Consider the following 23,501-nt stretch of genomic DNA (forward strand, 5'->3'; position numbering starts at 1 on the left):
CAGAAGAGTAATCTAAGAGGTCTCCCTTGGGTCAGGTGCCCTCCTTTTGCCGAAAGTAGGAGAGGGTCCCTTGATGGATAGTTTCAGCACTTAGAGTCATAGCAGAGGGAGAGGCCCTAGAAGGGGAGGGATGTTGAGCTGGCAAAGAAGCTGATGTTCTTTAAAATAGTGCTTCTCAAACTATGAAGGATCAATGGCTTTTTTTCTTTTCTTTCTCCCCAGTCCTTTGCAAATTGATACTTTTTTTAAAAAGACATGTAAGATACAAACCTATCTCTAAATTATTAATCAAGCATTCCTCCATCTCTTGGATTATCCTGTTGCACAGTCTCAGAGGAGCTTCTCTCATCCTTGCTGACGAAATCCCTTCACACATACCCCTAGAATCCCTCTGCTGCTCACCTTACAGCCTCTTCTCATCCTCTGGTCATCTGACTTAACCTTCACCTCTCAGGAAACTGCAAGGTCCTCCTTTTAAAAATCCAATAATATCTTGTCAGGTGTCATCCTCAAGTTCTCCTCTATCACTTACTATTCCTTCTGGATGGATGCTCTGTCCTCAAGGACATGCCTCACAAGAACACATTTCCCTCCTCCTCTCATGAAACTTGGTGCCTTTTTCTTTCTCTCGGCCAACTTTCTAAAAGAGATGCTTTACTAAGATTCAGGGCCCAATTCTTAGGTTCTGTGCTCTTTAAAGTTATGAATATCAGTGTCCAAAATGGGGTTATGGGATTTTCTTTCAGATTTGATTATATCCCAAGATATTTGCAAACAGTATATCTGATAAGGGATTGAAATCCAAAATATTTTTTTAAAACTTATACCACTAAATGTGAAAAAAAAAAAAAGTAATCTGATTAGGAAATGGACAGAACACCTGAAGAGACATTTTTCCAAAGATATACAGGTAGCCACCTGGCACATGAAAAGATGCTCATCATGACTAGTTATCAGGTAAATATGCAAATCAAAACTACAGTGAGGCAATTCCCTGTCAATCCAGTTGTTAAGAATCTACCTTGCAGTGCAGAGGCCACCAGTTCAATCCCTGGTCTGAGAAGATCCCACATGCCGTGGGACAACAAAGTCTGTGTGCCACAACTACTGAGCCCATGCTCTGGAGCCTGCAAGCTGCATCTACTGAGGCCATGCACCACAACTATTGAAGCCTGTGCACTCTAGAGCCTGTGTTCTGCAACAAGAGAAGCCACTGCAATGAGAAATCTGTGTATGTACTGTACTAGAGAGTAGCCCCTGCTCACCACAGCTAGAGAGAGCCCACACACAGCATCAAAGACCCAGTGCAGTCAAAAGTAAATAAATAGTCCACATTAAAAAGAAACAAAACTAAGATATGACCTAATGCCTGTCAGAATAGCTCTTATCAAAAAGACAAGAAATAACAAGTGTTGGCAAGAATGAGTAGAAAAAGGAACCCTAGTACCCTATTGCTTGGAATATAAATTGCAGCCACTATGGAAAACAATATGGAGGTTCCTCAAAAAATTAAAAATAGAACTACCATATGATCCAGCAATTGCACTTCTGGATACTTATCCAGAGAAAACAAAAACAGTAATTTTAAAAGATATATGCACCCCTATTATTTGCAATAGCCAAGATATAGATGCAATTGAACTACATTGATAGAAGAGTGGATAAAGAAAATGCAGTATTCTGGAATGTTGCTGCTGCTGCTAAGTCGCTTCAGTCCTGTCCAACTCTATGTGACCCCGTAGACGGCAGCCCACCAGGCTCCCCAGTCCCTGGGATTCTCCAGGCAAGAACATTGGAATGTTCAGTTCACTTCAGTCGCTCAGTCGTGTCCGACTCTGTGACCCCATGAATCACAGCTGCTGCTGCTGCTGCTGCTAAGTCACTTCAGTCGTGTCCGACTCTGTGTGACCCCATAGACGGAAGCCCACCAGGCTTCCCCGTCCCTGAGATTCTCCAGGCAAGAACACTGGAGTGGGTTGCCATTTCCTTTCACAGCACGCCGCCATAAAGAGGAATGAAATCTTGTCATTTGTAACAACATGTGTAGACCTAGAGGGTACTATGCTAAGGGAAATAAGTCAGAGAAAATAAAATAAATACCTTATGATTTCACTTATATGTGGAGTATAAAAAACAAGTAAATGGACAAAATAAAATAGACTCATGGATACAGAAGACAAATTGATGGTGACAAGAGGGGAGAGAGATGGGAAAACAGATGAAATGAGTGAAGAAGATTAAGAGGTTAAAAACTCCAATTGTAAAATAAGTAAGTCACATTGATACAATGTACAGCATAGGGAATGCAACCAATAACATTGTAACAACTTTGTACCATGACAGATGGTTCGTTTCAGTTCAGTTCAGTGGCGGGCGTCAGACTTTTTGTGACCCCATGGACTGCAGCACACCAGGCCTTCCTGTCCATCACCAACTCCTAGAGTTTACTCAAACTCATGTCCGTTGAGTTGGTGATGCAATCCAACCATCTCATCCTCTGTCATCCCCTTCTCCACCTGCCTTCAATCTTTCCCAGTATCAGGGTCTTTTCCAATGAGCCAACTCTTCGCATCAGATGGCCAAAGTATTGGAGTTTCAGCTTCAACATCAGTCCTTCCAATGAACACCCAGGACTGATTTCCTTTAGGATGGACTGGTTGGATCTCCTTGCAGTCCAAGGGACTCTCAAGAGTCTTCTCCAACATCACAGTTCAAAAGCATCAATTCTAGATACCATGGTATCAATTCTAGATACCATGACAGGTGGTAACTAGACTTAATGGCAGAGATAATTTCATAATGTGTACAAATAGTGAATCACTCTTGTACACCTGAAACTAGTAGGATATTATATGTCAATTATAGTTCAGTTTATAAAGATTTGGTTCTATCTCTGTGTTAGAATTTAGCTAGTCATAAAGGCTATGGTTTTTCCGGTGGTCATGTATGGATGTGAGAGTTGGACTGTGAAGAAAGCTGAGCGCCGAAGAATTGATGCTTTTGAACTGTGGTGCAGGAGAAGACTCTGGAGAGTCCCTTGGACTGCAAGGAGATCCAACCAGTCCATTCTAAAGGAGATCAATCCTGGGTGTTCATTGGAAGGACTGATGCTAAAGCTGAAACTCCAATACTTTGGCCACCTCATGCGATGAGTTGACTCACTGGAAAAGAGTCTGATGCTAGGAGGGATTGGGGGTGGGAGGAGACGGGGACGACAGAGAATGAGATGGCTGGATGGCATCACCAACTTCATGGACATGAGTTTGGGTGAACTCTGGGAGTTGGTGATGGACAGGGAGGCCTGGCGTGCTGTGATTCATGTTGGACATGACTGAGTGACTTAACTGAACTGAAGATAATAGTATGTATATACTCCCAATAGTGTCTGGAAGAAGATAGTGGACTAGAACTTCTAAGTAGACAGTGCTGACTCATTTACTGAAAAAGTAAGATACCATCACTAACACATAAAATAAGGGATAAGCAACTTCTTTTGTTTCCTTCTTACTTGATGCCTTTCTTTGTGTCTGGAACTTTGGCAGATATGAGAGGTAAAACTGTAGAACGAGCCTTTCATCCAAAGTCAGTAGGTAGGTTTCCTTTGTCAGTAACAGGTTCCTTAACTCTCTGACCACCTGTGTCATGATATATGAAATCACTTTCTACAAAATTTTGTAATTTTCTTGTATTTCTTCAAATACATTGTGTGTAATAGTTGACTTTCCCTTTTCCAGGATCATGGCTTTGTGTAAGTTCCATTTTCTTATTCTCTTCTAGCACCCGTCTTCTAATTAGAGGTGAAATAAATGACATTCAGAACTTCCACTAAGGTACTATAAGGTAAGGTTCTTTCATGAGTTGAAATCTTTGCTTTAAAAGGGGGGCTTATGGCTTGATTTATGAGAAGAGATTAAGGAGGAATAGGAATTCTGTTTGGTGGTGTTTAGTACAATTTATAATCATTACTGTACTCATCTTAATGTAAATATACAGTCATGCTCAATTTTGTGTATCTTAATAGAGATGCTTTTTTTTTTTTTTTTTTTTTACTAATTTTGCTCATCAGATTCAAAATTACTATGAAGGCATTTGTTGAAATATGAGATAAGTTGATTTTATTTCAAAAGCTTTTTTGTGTCGTAACTGTAGTAACATAAGGGTTTTAAAAATGCCATTAGGTTCTTATTGCATGAGACAAATATTGAACTTGAACAAGGTTGTTCGGTCTTGTGATACTCAAATCTAAATGGAGAATTAGCTGGTTTAGCATTCATATCTGGTCAAGATACTGGATGTATTTCTATACCTTATTTAGTCTTCACAAATAGTGCCATCAGGGTTAAGTTTTATGATCCCCATTTTACAAATGAGGAAACTGATGCCTTGCGATGTTAAGAACTTTATCCTATGATAATGTCAAAGGCAAGGTTTTATCTTAGACATGTCAGATGCCCTTCCCTGTACTCTGCTATCTTAATGCTGGTCCTCACATTATGATGCCAGGAGCCTGTACTATTGCTGTGGGATTGTTAATACACTAATCCTTTGAATGTTCCTCAGTAACACAGACATTCCACTAAATTATCCATTTATAAAACAAAGTGAACCGAGGCTATTCCATATATAGAAAAGAGAAAAATCTGGTTTGGGGGATTCAGGATGAAATGAAATTGCTTGTGAAAGCAGATAAAGAAAATACTAATTCCAAGTTTCTTCTTTTGCTTTTTGTTCTTTTAAAATAAAAGTTTAGGAGTAATGGTGCAAGTATGGCTACCAAAACTAAGCTTTTAAACAATAGTCCTGATATTAAATACTTTACACTCATTAGGCTCAGAAAAAAATACAGGTTAAAGATAAATTGTATTATAAAATTCCTTTCTAAAGAAAGTCATGCAAGATATTGAATAAGGTACTGAGCTAAGTCGGGGGAAGGAGGTGCTGGTTAATGGAAAAGTCCCTGGGCTGGAAAATAGGAAATGGGAAATGCAGGTGACAGCAGCTCTTGAAGGCTTAAAAAAGCTGTTTCACCTCTCTGGACCTTTGTTCTTTATTTGTAAATGGAGAGTGTACTGATACTCTCTTAATATAAAATAATAACTTGCCTTTTGGATGTCCATTGCTAATGCAGGGAAGTGCTATGTCTACTAAAGTCAACTTTTTACTTTACAGCCATTGAACTAAAGAGTTATCAGCTATTTTCCTTTTCCTGTTCTTTATTTTAAATACATCCTGAAAATGAATACATTCTTTTTATTCTGTTACCACCCTGATTATCATTCAGTCTTTGCTGGGACAACCGTGTAAGCTTCCTGATGGTCTCCTGGCTTCTATTCTTCCCACACCAAAATCCCTGCTGTGTGCAAGACTGGCATCTAGGGGAGCCTGGATTAGAGCTTGTTATTCTGTGTGCTCGTGCTTGTGCATGTTCAGTCATGCAGGACTCTGCAACCATAAGGACTGGGGTCCACCAGGCTCCTCTGCCCATGGGATTTCCCATGCAAGAATGCTGGGATGGGTTGCTATTTCCTTCTCCATGAGATCTTCTTGACCCAGGGATTCAACCCTAGGCTCCTGCCTCATCTCCTATATTGCAGGCGGATTCTTTACCACCAAGCCACCATAACAATCCAACTAACTATTCTCTGTAAATGAGCACTGTTCCAGCTACCCAAATTTAATTCCTTTTAAAAGCTAGAAGTTTTATTTTTAAGGCACATTAAAATATTCCCATATGGAAAAAAATACTTATTTGTGTAGCTTAAGGGATTTAGTAAAGACGTGAAGAATTCTCACATGTGTTTATGGTTTATCGTCTAAGCTCCTTGAGGGCAGTGATTCCCTAGTCTCTTCCTCACTGTGTGAACTACAGTACCTCTAAAGATGCCTGTTTCCTGAAAGAAACAGTAAATATTTATTGAATGAATGAATATAGAGTCAGAAAATGCCTTAGGTAAAATATCTCAAAAATAATAATAATAATAAGTAAGCAGTGCTTATAAATGTCCCCGAAAGGCTTATTACTTTCGATGGTGGGTGAGGTGGGGGGAGAAAAGTAGAGGAAAAGATGAAAAAACAGATTCTGGGAAAGGGGACAGATAACATTGCACACAGAAAATAGCAGTAAATCGTTTGGAGGGACCACTTGTGGTATTTTCACTGGTGGCATTTCTTTTTTTTTAATAACTTTATTTATTTTCTTTGGCCATGCTGGGTCTTCATTGCTGTGTGGGCTTTTCTCTAGTTTTGGCGAGTCGGGGCTCCTCTCTAGTTGTAGTGCTTGGGCTTCTCATTGCGGTGGCTTCTCTTGGAGCACTGGCTTTAGGGCATGTGGGCTTCAGGAGTTGCAGCACTTGGGCTTCCTAGTTGTGGCTCCCATGCTGAACACAGGCTCAGTAATTGTGACACACAGGTTTAGTTGCTCCATAGCATGTGGGATCTTCTCAGATCAGGGATCAAACACGTATCTCCTGCATTGGCAGGTGGATTTTTTACCACTGAGCCCCCAGGGAAGCCCACTAGTGGCATTTCTTATCAGTTGTAATGGGTAAAAGAGCCCAGTCCTTTGGATCTTGCACAGATTTATTATTTAAGCCTAGCACATAGACGATCAGAAATCTTTGTTGAATGAAGACCCAAAAGAATGAAATAATAAAGTATCAAACTGCTAAAAGTAAAAGTTTGCCTTTTTTTTTTAATGGCCATGATAATATTCCCTTGATGCCAATATTTAGTCCCTGTTAGTAACTGAAATTCCAAATACAGTGAGTGTGAAAAATGTTCCATGAAACTGAGTTCAATTACTGTTCTGGCTTCTCCCTTAGAGAGCTTCAGTTATCCCATCTTCCAGTCAGTTGTCACAGGGACGATCCAGGATGGCACACTATGCAAATATGTTAAAATGCTGATGGGAAAACGGAAGCTTGAAAAACGTCTTATCTGTCAATTAAGTGATGTAGCCTTGTGGTTAGATTACAGCAATTCGGGGGCTTTTTGTTTTCTGATGATTGAGATTTGACAGCTGTTTATAAAATATTTACATTCTGATTTCAGTCACATTGACAGTACTTTTGGATCTTTGGAAGATGATAATTGTATGTTAGGAAAGTGTTTCTAAAAGTTTGAAGCTGATCTGTTGAGGGGGGAAAATCTTTGAAAAATTTGACAAAGGAGGAAAATACACTTTATAAAATGATAAACTTTGAATAAAAGTCAGAAATGATAGACATTTGGGACGCAGAGACACTGTATGTGATGGAAAGGAGTATCCTTCTCCATTCTGCCTGTTTTGGGTCCCTTTGCTTTTGTCTAGCTGAGTATACATGCTTCTCACCTTTTTTCACTTAATTATGCTGATGTGATATTTGTATGATAGGTACATGGGTAAATTAGTTAGGATTTGAGGACATCCGTATGGACTTTTGTGAAAAATATTCAATACATATACTTGGTATTAAGTGAAGAGAAATTAATGAGACAGAAACAGACTTAAGGACAAGGAGAAGATACTTATGGGTGCCAAGGTCAGTGGGGGAGGGATGGAATGGGAATTTGGGTTTAGCGGACGCAAACTATTATATAAAGAATAGATAACAATAAGGTCCTACTGTATACCACAGGGAACTATATTCAAAATCCTGTGATAAACCATAGTAGAAAAGAATATGAAAAAGAATGTATATATATATATGTATAACTGAATCATTTTGCTGTACAGCAGAAATTAACATCTTATAAATCAACTATATTTCAGAAATATAAATTTTAAAGAGAAGAAGAGAAAATAAAAGGTAATGGAAATAAGAATAAGTATTGGATTTCCAAATGAAATATTGTCAAACATTTTAATGAAAACCATAAGTTCACAAGTAACTTTTCCTTATACTACGATAGACATGATGACTTGTGTTGATAATTTTAAATCAGTTGTCTCTCCAAAGTCTTGATAGTTGCTATTTGTGGGATGCTTTGTAAGAACAAGGAGATGATAAAAAGTCTAAAACTGATTTTTATAGCCATTTAGAAGGTTCCTGGGATTGAAATTACACCTAAAGAATATGACAGCCATTACATTCTTTCACTGACAACTGTAATGTTGAAATTTCTTAGGATAAGGCAAATGATTCTGGAATCCAACCTAACATTTCATATCAAATATTTAAAAATTTTGTAATCATATATTCTTTTATAGCTTCACCCTGCCCATTGCTTGGACCCCTTTAGAAGGGTATATCAGGTATACATGAACAGAAGTAGCCTCAACCCTGTCTAAGGGATCAGGAGCTAAAGTATAATTAAAGGCCCTGGATCCACCCCCCAACCCCTGACTCTTTTCTGCTCCTACAGGACCTTACATGGACATTCAGCCTGGAAGCCCCACCCACCCCCTCCCACTGTGTCACAGTGGTCTCTTGACCACCTGCTCGGTCTTAGATGCAGGGGAGGATGTATCTAGTGAAGATCCACTGTGTACCCTAGAAGTGAGTAGATTTGGGCCTTTGGGCAAAGGATTCTGGGGACCTGAGTATATGAAGCCTGTTGAAAAAGAAAGCCAATTCGTCTTGGCTGTGTCCCTTAGAAAGGGTTATGTCCAGAGAAAAGCCAGAGTGGGTCCTCTGACTCAGTGCTTCTCAAGCACAAATGTGTGTGCAATCTCCTGTTCAAATACAGATTCTGGTTCATAAGGGCTAAGGTGAGCTTACCCTTCTGCGTTTCAGCCACATACCCACCTGCTGCTGTTGCTGACTGCACTCTGAGAAGCAAGACTAATGCACAACCCAGGGGTCCCTGTTTGGATCTCAGGGCAGGTACTGAACACAAGTACCAGCTTTAGGTGAAGACAAAGATGTGGGCCTGCTGTGGAGAGCTGTCCTCACCGGAGACCCCCAGCCTGGATCCACTCCTGGTACTTCTCCCTATTCTGTACCAGGTCCCTTGGCAACCTGTCCCTCCAGTTCCTTCATCCATTCACAGCCCCTGGTCACTGCAAGCCAACAGCTCACTCTTTGGCTAGACACTCAGTTTGATGTTTGTGTGGCAGAAGCCACCCCCGCTGTGCTTAGGGCATCTCAGAGGAGCAGCAGGTACAGGGAGTCCCTATTATCCTTGCAGGCTTGAGACTTGAGGCTCAGCATCAGACTCTTGAGGACTGGGGCTCCCTACTCAGGCCCTGCTAGCCACACGAGGGTCTCAGGGCTCCAGTGTGGATCTTATACACTGGGGTACTACTGCTCAACACATGGAATGCTCCACAGTTAGGTTTAAAAGGGCACTTTAAGTGAAGGTAGAAAATCTAATAGTTCTCTAGCAATATTTTAATATATTACATGAGAATAGATGAAAAAGCAATTTCATTTTCAGAAATGACCCAAAATGAAAACAACCCCCTTTTCTTAAAACAAACAAACAAAAATACTTAAATTCTCAATGGAACATTTGAACTAAAAGAAATAGAAAATCCAAATCAGGAGCAAAATAAAGCAGAAAATCACAGATAATATTTTTAAATAAAAAGAGCATTTGTGTGTTATGCTATATGCAAAAGAAATAAAATGCAAAAAAACAAAGTAAATTGATCAAATGATCAAAAATATATCACAAAATAGTATTTAAGACACAGAACATAAAATTCACAAAAAGAGTATCAGAATATGGACCTAAAAAATAAACGAAATCTTATGGGATAATTATAAAAATTGTGACAAAAGAGTAGTTACAGAAAACTAGGAGTGATCAGGTAAAGTAATAGAGATGATTTGTAAAAATCCAAATTTGAAGTTAGTAGATTGTACTTTTTAAAGAAAGAGTGTTTTCGACACCGTTCCGTAACATAGATAGGTTAAATTACATTTGGAGAGAAATGAGGAAACTCATAGGCTTACAGTGAAAATTGTAGAAAGTAATGTGAAAATGAGAGGCTCAGTCTTCACATCAAACAACATACAGCATGAATGCAAGGATAAGAAGAGATCAATTCAAAGCACATATAAGAATGCCGTGGAAAAAAACAGGTCTCATAATGTGATAAAAGGCAAAAGCTGTGGACATGCTATATTTACATTCCAGCATATCCTAGGGGAGAAAAAAGAAATTTAATTTGCACAGTTTCTTATTATTCTAAGATTGCAAACTCTGTCCAGTTTTCCTTTCAGCAGAATACTTATTCAATTCCTGCTGTATGTTCCTGAGATGAAATTTTAGATCATCTATACTAATACTTTAATACGCAGCTTCTCTCATGAAGAGCTTGCAGTCCAGTTTTTATGACAAGCTACATGCATTTTTAGTGAGTGTTACATGTAAGGCCAGATTTAAGTAACGAAACCAAGTAGTTTAAATACTGGATTATGACTCCATAGTTGGCATGGGCTATATCTTTAGCCTGTTGACATTCTTGATTCTTTTTTACGGTGTATCACTTTTTTACACTGATACAATGTTTATGACGTGGAATGATGACGTTCCAAGGTGGAAGAAAATGTACCATTTTTATATGGCTTCAAGGGCATAGAGACCCTTCTACAAGCTGAGGGTGATATGATACAAAAATGGAAATTGTCAGCAGGAGGAAAGAATAGATTCAAAAAACAGCAGGAGGACTTCCCTGGCAGTCCAGTGGTTAAGACTTTATCTTCGAAGGCAAGGGGTGTGGGTTCAATTCCTGCTCAGGGAACTAAGATCCCACGTGCCTTATGACCAAAAATCCAAAACATAAAATAGAAGCAGTGTTGTAACAAATTCAATAAAGACTTTTAAAAAATGGTCCACATCAAAAAAATTAAAAAAAAAAAAAAAAAAAAGACAGCATGGAGTTTGGACCTTACTCCTTCCCTGTATCAGTTTTGTGTTGACTGTCTCTTGGGTCTTCATACTTTTCCATGAAGACTGGAAATTCTTTGGAAGATTTGTCTTTCATATGTAAATGGAAAATGGATTCAAGTCACAAAGGGAAAATAAACAGCACCCCTGCCTAAGTTTTCCTTTTATTTTTATGGCTTCCTCCTTCTCTGTCTCTCACCTTCTTTGACCATGTTCCTTCTTTCAATTTCCTTATGTGTCTAGCACTCCTCAACGAGCTGCAGTTTGGCCTCTGATTCTACCACTTAACTGACACTGCAGTTGCCAAAATGAGCGGAGATCCTCTGGCTGATAAACCCCAAGAACTTTTGAGCCTTAACTCTCTTGACTTCTCTGCCAATTTTATTCCCACTGACCTTTTAGAAATTCTCTTTCCTTGCCTTCCAAGGAACTTCAATCTGATAAATCTCCTGGTACCCTTTTCCCCACCTTGTCTTTCTCTCTTTCTCCATCCCCCCCTTCCTTCCTTCCTTCCTTTTATTTTTTCCTTCTGTCTGTTGTTTAAGTACAACCCCCCTTCCCTGCCTCCACCAAAATTCTATTCAGAGTTCTTTTCTTTCTAATTCACTTAATTTCCAGGATTAAGCTATGGTCTTCAGCCCAGTGACTCAGATCTCTTCTGCCTCCAGCCTAGACTTCTTTCCCTAGTTCACATCTGTATATCCAACTGGACCACTCTACTTTGTGGGCTTTCACCCTCGACCCCAGTCAAGATGGCAGAACGTAACTCCTCTGCTTCTCTTGCCCCATTCCGCTTCTCCACATTTCTGTCCAAGCCTTCTGTGCATTAGGCTGGATCTACCCAGACACTAAATGCATCCCTCTCCCTTTATGAAATGAAAATCTCATTATAATTCAAATTGAGCCACTTCCTAGCTGTCTGACCTTCAGCGTTACTTAACTTCTGTGTCTTTCAGTTTTCTTATTTGTATAATGGAAAAAATAATAGCATCTGCCTCACAGGAGTGTTGTGAAAATAATAAATGACACATTGTAAGTTCTCAGTAAATAATAACTATTTGATTGTTTGATGTGAGCAGACTCCTCATTGACTTAAAAAGAAACAGAAAAAACCCTAGATTTCTTAGCATGTGATTTGTTTTGTTGCTTAATTTTCGAGCTTTATTTCTTGTCAATTCCTACCCTCTACTGAGCTCACTTGTGTCTCTTCCTTTTACTGGATCATGACTTAGCCATGATAATTTCCACTGACCTTCAGAGTATGTGTGGGAGACCTCTTCTTGGCCTCTTCTCTCCAAGCCAAAATTAGATTTTCCTCCATGGGCTCCTAGAGAGTCATGATCTTAGAGGATGTTCATTCTGCATGGCCATTATGGGTGCATCTTTAAACTACCAGCCTCTTTGTGGTATAGGATGCACCATTTATGTGGGAGTGGTTTTGAGAGACCTTCTAACCGTAGGGTGTGGACCTCAAAAGAGAATAAAAGTAGGATGCATCAATTGTACACCTAGAATTGGCCCTGAATAGAGCCAGCCCTATCCCCTCCAACATTTACGCCTGAGATAACAGAAAAGGGGGAAATTTGAAGAGGAGAAAGCAAAAGGCAACCTGGTGCTATCAAGGTAGAGCAAAAACCAAGGTTTGAGGGGGAAAATGGAAGCCAGTTAGTAGACGATTGACGATAGATGAGAGATTTCATGAGCCATGGTGGAGGGACCAACACAGGGGCCAGCTGGCAAAAGAGGAGAGTCCATACTAACCTGCTGATAAATTTGTATAAAATCTTCTGGGGCAAGATTTCAGTGTCAAGCATGAGGAAAGGATAATACTGATACATAAATTTGTGATGTATAGGAAACTGGGCTTTAGAATTGGCATGTGTACACGGTTTTCTTTTTATTGGTGTATGTTCCTTTACAATATTGTGTTCCTGCTGTACAGCAAAGTGAATCAACCATACGCATACATGCATCTTCTCTTTTTGATTAAGTCACCACAAAGCATTGAGTAGAGTTCTGTGCAATAGCGTAGGCTCTCCTTAGTTTTCGATTTTATACATAGTATCTATATACACAATCTTAATGAGTCATAGTATTTTTTGGCTTAAGGTGTGTGTGTGTGTGTGTGTGGTGCCTTATATGAATGCATGCTATATATACATTTTAATGTATTTTGATAATAAGAGTAGCACAGTGTTTATTATATAAATATTAGGAGTCAGAGAAACATAAGTCTGATATGAAATGGAGTTAAAAACAGAGTTGGAGGTGAGGAAGTGGAGGTAGATGGCAAGCTTGTAGGCAAGCTTGACCGTAAGAAGAAGCAATGTGTGCTAGTGACTGTCATCCAGAGAGAGGAGGGCACGAACTGAAACCAAGTGAGGACTTTATAAATACGAGAGATTTTATAGCCCACTTATAAAATGATGCAAATAATTGAGAAAGGAAGGAAGGAAGGATAAACTGACAATGGATGGGAAAGGGGGGTACACTTCAGGAGTAAAGACCTTGTGGGAATGAGAATAGTGAACTGGGCTGGCCCTGGGTAGGTGTATGAGCACAGATGCCAGTGAGTATACAGATGAAGATGGTCAGAAAAGGAAGAAATTCTCACATCATTATGACTTTTCTTGTGTGCCCTTGAGTTCAGATAAGTTCCAGATTTAAGCCTGTCCTTTAGATTGAGAAGTATCGCTCTGAAGAAAGTAAACCCTGTGCACAGTGACCAACTTTAGGGAATTTATTTTCAGACAGATTTTTGTGTTCTGAATCTGAAACTTTGTATCACCTCTGGGACCCGCCCCCCATAGGGTTAGCTGATGGTGGGTAAGAGCACAGGCTCCAGACTGGACTCTGATGCTGGGACCCAGGCTCCATCAACAACTGGCTGTGTCAACTTGGATCAGGCACTTGGCCCTTTCTACCCAAGTGCTTCTAGTGCAACATGGAGATTAAAGATGACTCTACTCATAGGCAGGATAAGGAATAATTGGGAATACTGTAAATTGTGTTCAGTTCAGTTCAGTCGCTCAGTCGTGTCCAACTCTCCACGACCCCATGAATCACAGCACGCCAGGCCTCCCTGTCCATCACCAACTCCCGGAGTTCACTCAAACTCATGTCCACAGAGTCGGTGATGCCATCCAGCCATCTCATTCTCTGTCGACCCCTTCTCCTCCTGCCCCCAACCTTTCCCAGCATCAGAGTCTTTTCCAGTGAGTCAACTCATCGCATGAGGTGGCCAAAGTATTGGAGTTTCAGCTTTAGCATCAGTCCTTCCAATGAACACCCAGTATTGATCTCCTTTAGAATGGACTGGTTGGATCTCCTTGTGGTACAAGGGACTCTCAAGAGTCTTCTCCAACACCACAGTTCAAAAGCATCAATTCTTCGGTGATCAGCTTTCTATTTTTGCCTACACAATGTTGTTCATTGTTTCACTCTCTACACTTTCATTTCCATATGTAATATGGGATTGTTGTGAGAATAGAAAAGATATGCCACACAAAGTCTCAGCGTTACAGCAAGTGAGTGTAAGAGAAACAAGAAATGTGAGTGGAGATCGGGATACCAGAGATTTGTTGTTGTTCACTTAGTCCATCCGACTCCTTGCAACCCCATGCACTGCATCACACCAGGCTTCCCTATCCTTCACCATCTCCCGGAGCTTGCTAAAACACATGTCCATTAAGTCAGTGATGCCATCCAACCATTTAGCCCTCTGTTGTCCCCTTCTCCTCCTGCCTTCAATCTTTCCCAGTATCAGGGTCTTTTCTTGTGAGTCAGCTCTTTGCATCAGGTGGCCAAAGTATTGGAGCTTCAGCTTCAGCATCAGTTCTTCCAATACATAATCAGGGTTGATTTGCTTTAGGATTGACTGATTTGATCTCCTTGCAGCACATGGGACTCTCAAGAGTCTTCTCCAACACCACAGTTCAAAAGCATCAATTCTTCGGTGCTCAGCTTTCTTTATAGTACAAGTCTTACATCGATACATAACTACTGGAAAAACCGTAGCTTTGACTAGATGGATCTTTGTCGGCAAAGAAGTATCTCTGCTTTCTAATCTACTATCTAGGTTTGTCATAGCTTTTCTTCTAAGGAACAAGCATCTTTTAATTCCATGGCTGAAGTCACCATCTGCAGTGATTTTGGAACCCAAAAAGATAAAGTCTGTCACTGTTTCGTTTCCCCATTTATTTGCCCTGAAGTGATGGGACTGGATGCCATGATCTTCATTTTTTGAATGTTGAATTTTAAGCCAGCTTTTTCACTCTCCTCTTTCACCTTCATCAAGAAGCTCCTTAGTTCCATTTCGCTTTCTACCATAAGGGTGGTGTCATCTGCATATGTGAGGTTACTGATATTTCTCCCGCAATCTTGATTCTAGTTTGTGCTTCATCCAGTCTGTCATTTCACATGATGTACTCTGAATTTAAGTTAAGCAAACAGGGTGACAATATATAGCCTTGACAGACTTCTTTCCCAATTTGGAACCAGTCCATTGTTCCATGTCCAGTTCTGTTGCTTCTTGACCTGCATACAGGTTTTGCAGGAGGCAGATAAGGTGATCTGGTACTGCCATGTCTTTAAGAATTTTCCAGTTTGTTGTGATCCACACAGTCCAAAGCTTTAGTGTAGTCAATGAAAAAGAAGTAGATGTTTTCCTGGAACTCTCTTGCTTATTCTATGATCCAGCGGATGTTGGCAATTTGATCTCTGGTTACTCTGCTTTCTCTAAAACCAGGATGTACATCTGGAAGTTCTTGGCTCATGTACTGCTTAAGCCTGACTTGGAGAATTTTGAGCATTACTTTTCTAGCATGTGATATGAGTACAATTGTGCAGTAGTTTGAACATCCTTTGGCATTGCCTTTCTTTGGGATTGGAATGAAAACTGACCTTCTCCAGTCCTACGGCCACTGCTGAGTTTTCCAAATTTGCTGACATATTGAATGCAGCACTTTCACAGCATCATCTTTTAGGATTTGAAATAGCTCAATTGGAATTCCATCACCTCCACTAGCTTCGCTTGTAGTGATGCTTCCTAAGGCCAATTTGACTTCGCACTCCAGGATTTCTGGCTCTACGTGAGTGATCATACCATTGTGGGTTGTCTGGGTCACGAAGATCTTTTTTGTATAGTTCTGTGTATTCTTGCCACCTCTTATTAATATTTTCTGCTTCTGTTAGGTTCATACCATTTCTGTCCTTTGTTGTGCTCATCATCTTTGCACAAAATGTTCCCTGCTGCTGCTGCTGCTAAGTCACTTCAGTCGTGTCCGACTCTGTGTGACCCCATAGACGGAAGCCCACCAGGCTCCCCCATCCCTGGGATTCTCCAGGCAAGAACACTGGAGTGGGTTGCCATTTCCTTCTCCAATGTGTGAAAGTGGAAAGTGAAAAGTGAAAGTGAAGTCGCTCAGCCGTGTCCGACCCTTAGCGACCCCATGGACTGCAGCCTACCAGGCTCCTCCATCCATGGGATTTTCTAGGCAATAGTACTGGAGTGGGAAATGTTCCCTAGTTATCTCTAATTTTCTTGAAGGAGGTCTCTAGTCTTTCCCATTCTATTGTTTTCCTCTATTTCTTTTCATTATTCACTTAGGAAGGCTTTCTTATATATCCTTGCTATTGTTTAGAACTCTACATTCAGATGGGTATACCTTTCCTTTTCTTATTTGCCTTTTGCTTCTCTTCTTTTCTTAGCTATTTGTAAGGCCTTCTCAAACAACCATTTTGCCTTTTTGCAGCTCTTTTTCTTGAAGATTGGAAGGTTTTGATCACTACCTCATGTACAATGTTATGAACCTCCATCCATAGTTCTTTGGGCACTCTATCAGATCAAATTTCTTGAATCTGTTTGTCACTTCCACTGTACAATCAAAAGGGATTTGATTTAGGTCACACCTGAATGGCCTTGTGGTTTTATGTACTTTCTTCAATTTAAGTCTGAATTTTGCAATAAGCAGTTCATGATCTGAGCCACAGTCAATCGCGAGTCTTGTTTTTGCTGACTGTATGGAACTTCTATATTTTCACCTGCAAAGAATATAATCAATCTGCTTTCAGTATTGATCATCTGGTTATGTCCATGTGTAGAGTCTTCTCTTGTGTTGTTGGAAGAGGGTGTTTGCTATGACCAGTGGGTTCTCTTGGCAAAACTTTGTTATTCTTTGCCCTGCTTCATTTGTACTCCAAGGTCAAAATTTCCTGTTATTCAAGGTATTTCTTGATGTCCTACTTTTGCATTCTAGTCCCCTGTGATGAAAAGAACATGTTTTTTTGATGTTAGTTCTAAAAGGTCTTGTAGGTCTTCATAGAACCATTCAACTTCGGCTTCTTCAGCATTAGTAGTTGTAGCATAGACATGGATTACTGATATTGAATGATTTATCTTGAAAAGGAACGGAGATCATTATGTTGTTTTTGAGATTTCACCCAAGGACTGGGAAATACAACCCACTCCAGTACTCTTGCCTAGAGAATTCCATGGACAGAGGAGCCGGGCAAGCTACAGTCCATGGGATCACAAAGAGTCGGACATGACTATGTAACTAGCTTTCTCTTTTACTGCATTTCGGACTCTTCTGTTGACTATGAGGGCCAGTCATTTTCTTCTAAGGGATCTTGCCCACTGTAGTAGATACAGTGGTCATGTGAATTAAATTCACCCATTCCAGTCCATTTCAGTTTGCTGATTCCTAAAATGTTGATGTTCACTCTTGCCATCTCTTTTGACCACTTCCAATTTACCTTGATTCATGGACCTAACATTCCAGGTTCCTATGCACTATTGTCCTTTACTGCATTGGACTTTACTTCCACCACCAGACACATCCACCACTGAAAATTTTCAGAGATAGGGAATTTTCAAATGAAGATTGGGAGAGAGAAATAGACTAGTGATTTGAAGGCAGTTTTTAGGACTTATTTTGTAACAGAATGGAACCCAATTAAAGGCTGATTATTGGCCAGGGCCAGCCTTTCCATTGAGGCTGATAAGTTTAATAAAAAGTGATTCATTTTCACTTCACTAAAGAAAGAGGAGAGTGAAAAGGTTGGCTTGAAGCTCAACATTCAGAAAACAAAGATCATGGCATCTGGTCCCATCACTTCATGGGAAATAGATGGAAAAACAGTGGAAACAGTGTCAGACTTTGTTTTCTTGGGCTCCAAAATCACTGCAGATGCTGATTGCAGCCATGAAATTAAAAGACGCTTGCTCCTTGGAAGGAAAGTTATGACCAACCTTGATAGTATATTAAAAAGCAGAGACATTACTTTGCCGACCAAGGTCCGTCTAGTCAAGGCAATGGTTTTTCCTGTGGTCATGTATGGATGTGAGAGTTGGACTGTGAAGAAAGCTGATCGCCGAAGAATTGATGCTTTTGAACTGTGGTGTTGGAGAAGACTCTTGAGAGTCCCTTATACTGCAAGGAGATCCAACCAGTCCATTCTAAAGGAGATCAATCCTGGATGTTCATTGGAGGGACTGATGCTAAAGCTGAAACTCCAATACTTTGGCCACCTCATGAGACGAGTTGACTCACTGGAAAAGACTCTGATGCTGGGAAAGGTTGGGGGCAGGAGGAGAAGGGGACGACAGAGAATGAGATGGCTGGATGGCATCACCGACTCTGTGGACATGGGTTTAAGTGTACTCCGGGAGTTGGTGATGGACAGGGAGGCCTGGCGTGCTGTGATTCATGGGGTCGCGGAGAGTCGGACACGACTGAGCGACTGAACTGAACTGAACTGAACTGAACTGAACTGAAAGGTGAGGGGAGATTGTGTGTGTGCATGGGCACATTATAAAACAAATATCTGCAGAGGTTCAGTTATTGTAATGAGTTTTTATATTGGAAAGTGACATTAATTACCACATTATATCAGAGTAGCTGAACAAGTACACTAGAACAGTTAAAAATAAGTAAGCTAAATTTATTTAATTAAATTACTGTGCTTTGTAGCATCATGCATGCAATTTAAAAATAATGTATTAAAATGCATTAGGTTTTGACTTCCAAATGAAGCACAAGAATCCTGAGGGCAAACCTAGCACAGTGCCTGGTACACTATAGCTGCTGGAAATGATGGGTGAATAAATGGATGAATAAATGCCATATTTACAACTTGTGTGACTTGTGTTGGAGATCTCCCTCCTATAAAAAAAAAAGTAGCTAACACATTATATTTATTTCCTTACAAACGTAATACAAAACGGTACTTCATGATGTAAATACAGATAGTTAGAGACTTTCATATGAGTTGGTATATCTAATCAAAGAATAAAGTCAGGGCATTATAAAATGCATGTAAGGTGACTGTAGATAGAATTGTGTTCCAGACAAGAAAATATTGTGGTACTGAATAATATCATTAAGTATCATCTGAAGCCATGTTTAATGTGCTTCAAGATGAGAATACTCTTATGAGAAACCAAGGAAGGGAAGAGTTAAAGCTGGAAGCCAAGGAGCATAGCACAAAGTACAGGGAGGGACACTCAGAGAAGCTTCAGCAGTAGGCTTGGCTAAGACAGAGGCAAGAGCCTTTATCCATCCTTCTTTCTACGTCTCTCAGCTGGTCCCCAGAACTGGAATATCAGATGCTCGAGTTGCTAACTCTAGTACTTTCTGAGAGGAGTACAGAGATACTAGTACTCAAACTGTGGTCCGTTGTTCATCAGCGTCACCTGGGAACTTGTAAATGCAACATCTCAGACCCCCTATCAACCCTACTGAATCAAAATTGGTTGATAACAAATTCTGCAGGTAATTCACATTAAGTCACACATTAAATTTTGGAAAGTATTGGCATAAACATTTGAAATGTGGGCTTTAATGCTATATGATCTGAATTCAAATCCCCGTTCCACCATGGTAAAGCTAATTTTCTGATCTTGTTTTCTCATCTGTACTCTGTAGTTAGAAGCACCCCATAAATACTATTATGTAAAGTTAATTAGATTGTTACATGCAGAGTCTTTATGTAGTGCCAGCCCTTTAGTAAGCATTCAATACATCTTAGATATTTTTCCTTATTTCCCTCTGCTTTATCAGTCTTACACTCAGCATAAACTTGCAGATATATGTGATCATCTTTCTGCTTTTCCTTCCACCACTAAAATTTTTTTCTACCTCATTACTACAGACAAGGCACTTACCTTCATTGAGCCTCGTTTTTCTCCTCAGTAGTATGGGATGGCCACATCATCCTATATCAGACTTCTGAAAATCAAGTGAAGTGATTCATAAGACAGCATTTTGTTCATTGCAGAAATTATCATAACACACTTCACAGATTCATCTGAAGATAAGAGGCTAAGTAGCATATGATGCTGAGTTAGATCGTTTATAACAATGCTTGGTATCAGTGACTGATAGAGGTCATTGCCTCTTTGATAGGGAAAGAGGTGGACTCTGGTTGCAGATGAGGAGGAGATGAAATTGATTCCCCCATCAGAGACAGAGGCCTCTGTATATAGATCCCAGAAAATCTGTTGTCAAAAAATGATCTAGATTTGTTACAGGTACACTTAAGCATTTTGTGCTTTACCTTCATAGCAGCAGAAAATGAGACACATTTAAAGAGTAAGGCAAACTTTATCAACCAGGCATCAAGGAAAGTTTCAAAGGAGGATCAGAGAAGGGGACTGTTGCTTCTGGTTGTAAGTCAGTAGGGCTTACTTTTTATGGCTGGGCTTGGTGGAGATAGAACCTTGAAAGGCAGTTGCAGTGCAGTTTTGCTGGAGAGAGTAGCATGAGAACAGAACAGAACCAGAAAAGCCTGAAGCACATAAAGGAAGGGTAAAAAATCTACTTTTGGAAGTCCAGATTGCAAAGGATTGGAAAGGAAAAATGAATGGTGAAGGTAGGCGTAGGTCAGATTTTGAAGGACCTTGATTGCTCAATTCCCAATTTCTCTTTTCATGGTGAGTCATGTATTATTTTGGAGGTGGGAATTCACATGACCAGGAAGGTGTCTCAGAATGCTTACCTGGCATCCAAGGGTGAATTGATTTAAATCAAGGAATGAGTAGGGAGGGTAACTCAGAGCAGGTATCTTGCAGCCCAGGAGAAGTAATAAGACCCTGAGCTGGATTTGTTACACTGGGAATGAAAAGGAAAGAACAGTTTGGAACCGATGCCTTTCTAACAAGTTTAGGTTGACTCTTTCATATCAGCAAGAAACTTCAATATTAGAGAAAAACAAAAATGATTCATCTCATAGTAGGCGTTGTTCTTGCCAAGTTCCATCTCTTGGTGTAATTTTTTTAAGTTTGTGTGAGTAGATGTGCAAATATACTAGTTACTTGTTCTATTTTTATGTTCCTATGCAGGGAAAGAGAAAAAGGAAGAATTCTATTCATGTGTCATACTTTTGAGACTTATGGTGGTTTGTTAATTATAAGTTCTATTGTCTTGATCTCAAAAGGCACTCAGGAGCTGAACCAAGTATAGTAAGGTCTCCCAGACCCCACTTATTACCCAGCTGCAAAATTTGTAGCCGAAATGTCGGGCTGCCTTAGTATTTTTGCAGGCCAAAAGGCCAAGTAACGTCAAGTCAAACCAATTCTTGTTTCTCTTGAAAATGTGCAGGATCTAACAGTAGAGTTCACGTCAGCTTCAGAAACTCTGATCCCTTTAACCTCCTGGACTGTCGGCTAAGCCTGGTTATTTCCCATCTGTTGAATAAGGGATAATCATACTTTCATCTCTTCCTGCCTTTCTAAGAAAGGCTTTTTGAGCTCCTTGGTTTCAAGATGTTTTTGTAGAGTCAAAGATTAAATATACTTCGGATGTACTCATACACATGGCCATGGGCCAGTTTCAGCCTTGGTGTAATGCTTTAGAGTGAGGATATCTGCCTTCATCTCACTTTATTCTCAGAATTTTGTGCCTGGCTGCCTTCTCATCTCTAAAGTTAATTCATTAACTTGAACAATCAGGCATAATATCAGTGTCATCTTGAAATATCTTCTCTGTATAGACAGTCTTTCTAAAGTCTTCCCAAATAGCATGAAATGAAACAATTGATTTAATGCCACCCCTTTTTGGGAAAAATAAATAGTAAAAAATGTAAGGAAAAAGAGCTGATACATAAAAATATCGATGTTTGGATTATAAGTGATTTTTAAAATTTTATAATTTATAATGAACAATTATTGCTTACCTGAATTAAAAAAAAAATTACTAAAATGCTTTTTCTAATTGTAGTCATTGTACTTCATTTTCTCAATGAAGTACTTCATTGTACTTTCTTTGCTTTATTTCTAAAAGACATATCCTTGAAATGTTTTTTGATGATTGCCTACATCAGAGTTATTTTCTTCTATAGCGATGGTTCTCAAATTTTAGCATTTCAAAATAACTTAGGAAACTGAGAGAGAATTATGAATTTGCAGTTTTGAAAATGACGATCCCTTAAAGCTGCTAACCTTTGCTTACAACATTTGCAAGGGAAGGATATCATAATACTATACTTTTTATATTTTAAAGGATTTAAGAATAAAATTGGCCCTTTCACAAGAAACGCCATAGGTATATTTGAACCAATATTTATGCATGATGTATTTATATATGTATATACTATTTCAAGTATATCAACTTCAAGTATATACATGTATAAACATATCATGCATAATTATTGTACCATAAAGAAGGTTAAGTGCTAAAGAATTGATGCCTTTGAACTGTAGTGCTATAGAAGACTCCTGAAAGCCCCTTGGACAGCAAGGAGATCAAATCAGTCAATGTTAAGGGAAATCAATCCTGAACACTCACTGGGAGGACTGATGCTGAAACTGAAGCTCCAGTATTTTGGTCATCTGATGCAAACAGCCAATTCATTGGGAAAGTCCCTGATGCTGAGAAAGATTGAGGGCAGAAGGAGAAGAGGACATTAGAATATGAGATGGTTGAATGGCACCACCAATACAATGGACATGAACTTGGGCAAATTTCAGGAGATAGGAACAGGGAGGCCTGGTGTGCTGCAGTTCATTGGGGTCGCAACAAGTCAAACACAACTGGACAACTGAACAACAACAAAATACTATTTCAAATCCATTAAACTTCTATTTAATGACATTATACCAGATAAATTATTTTGGAGCCAACCATTTTACAGTGGAACATGAAGAGGAGCTGGAATACCTAAAAGTCTCAATGTTCTTTCTATAATTTTATTGCCATTATAAAATTATCTGAATTTATACAGAATGTTGAGAAAATGGAAACAATAGACTCATACTATTGCACTCAATTTGGAATGTTTCCAGTACATTGAGAGAAACCAAGGTGTACCAACCACCTTGCCAAAATTTTTCCACTGCAGAGCCTTGAATTAAGAACTGAGATGACTGACTAACAAGGTGGTCTCAGCAGTTATGAGCCCCGATGATTCAACACAGAAAGGTCAGCAGCTTATATGAACTGTTCATCAAGATTGCTACCAGAATAGGCATTTGAGAATCCCTTTTCTTCTTTAATTGCCTTTTATACTCTAATATTTTTTCTCAGTCAGAAATATGTATTAGCTACTAAATCTCATGATAAAACCATTTTAACTCCCATTTGGTTCTGTGATTTAAAGTATGGACACTGGACCTCAGAAAATGTTCACAGTGGTAGGTTGCCTTTTATTAAAATAAAGCAAAATTACATGAAAAATATCATCTGTCT

At 39.5% G+C, this 23,501-nt stretch overlaps 1 protein-coding gene across 4 annotated transcripts in view; it reads left to right on the top strand.

Annotated features, from left to right (window-relative positions):
- The window catches only part of CHRM3 (cholinergic receptor muscarinic 3), a 610,458-nt gene that overhangs the window by 280,218 nt on the left and 306,739 nt on the right, over positions 1-23,501 (top strand). For 3 of the 4 annotated variants that reach the window (XM_055425739.2, XM_055425741.2, XM_088841875.1), the window contains exon 3: positions 3,778-3,840. The exons of the other annotated variant lie outside the window; for it this stretch is intronic. The gene's annotated coding sequence lies outside the window, so the exon portion shown is untranslated. The remainder of the gene's footprint in view (positions 1-3,777; positions 3,841-23,501) is intronic. 4 annotated transcript variants of the gene reach the window in all.

Source organism: Moschus berezovskii, chromosome 12 (assembly GCF_049115385.1).
Source record: "Moschus berezovskii isolate FMDL1 chromosome 12, NW_MosBer_1.0, whole genome shotgun sequence".
NCBI classification, from domain to species: domain Eukaryota; kingdom Metazoa; phylum Chordata; class Mammalia; order Artiodactyla; family Moschidae; genus Moschus; species Moschus berezovskii.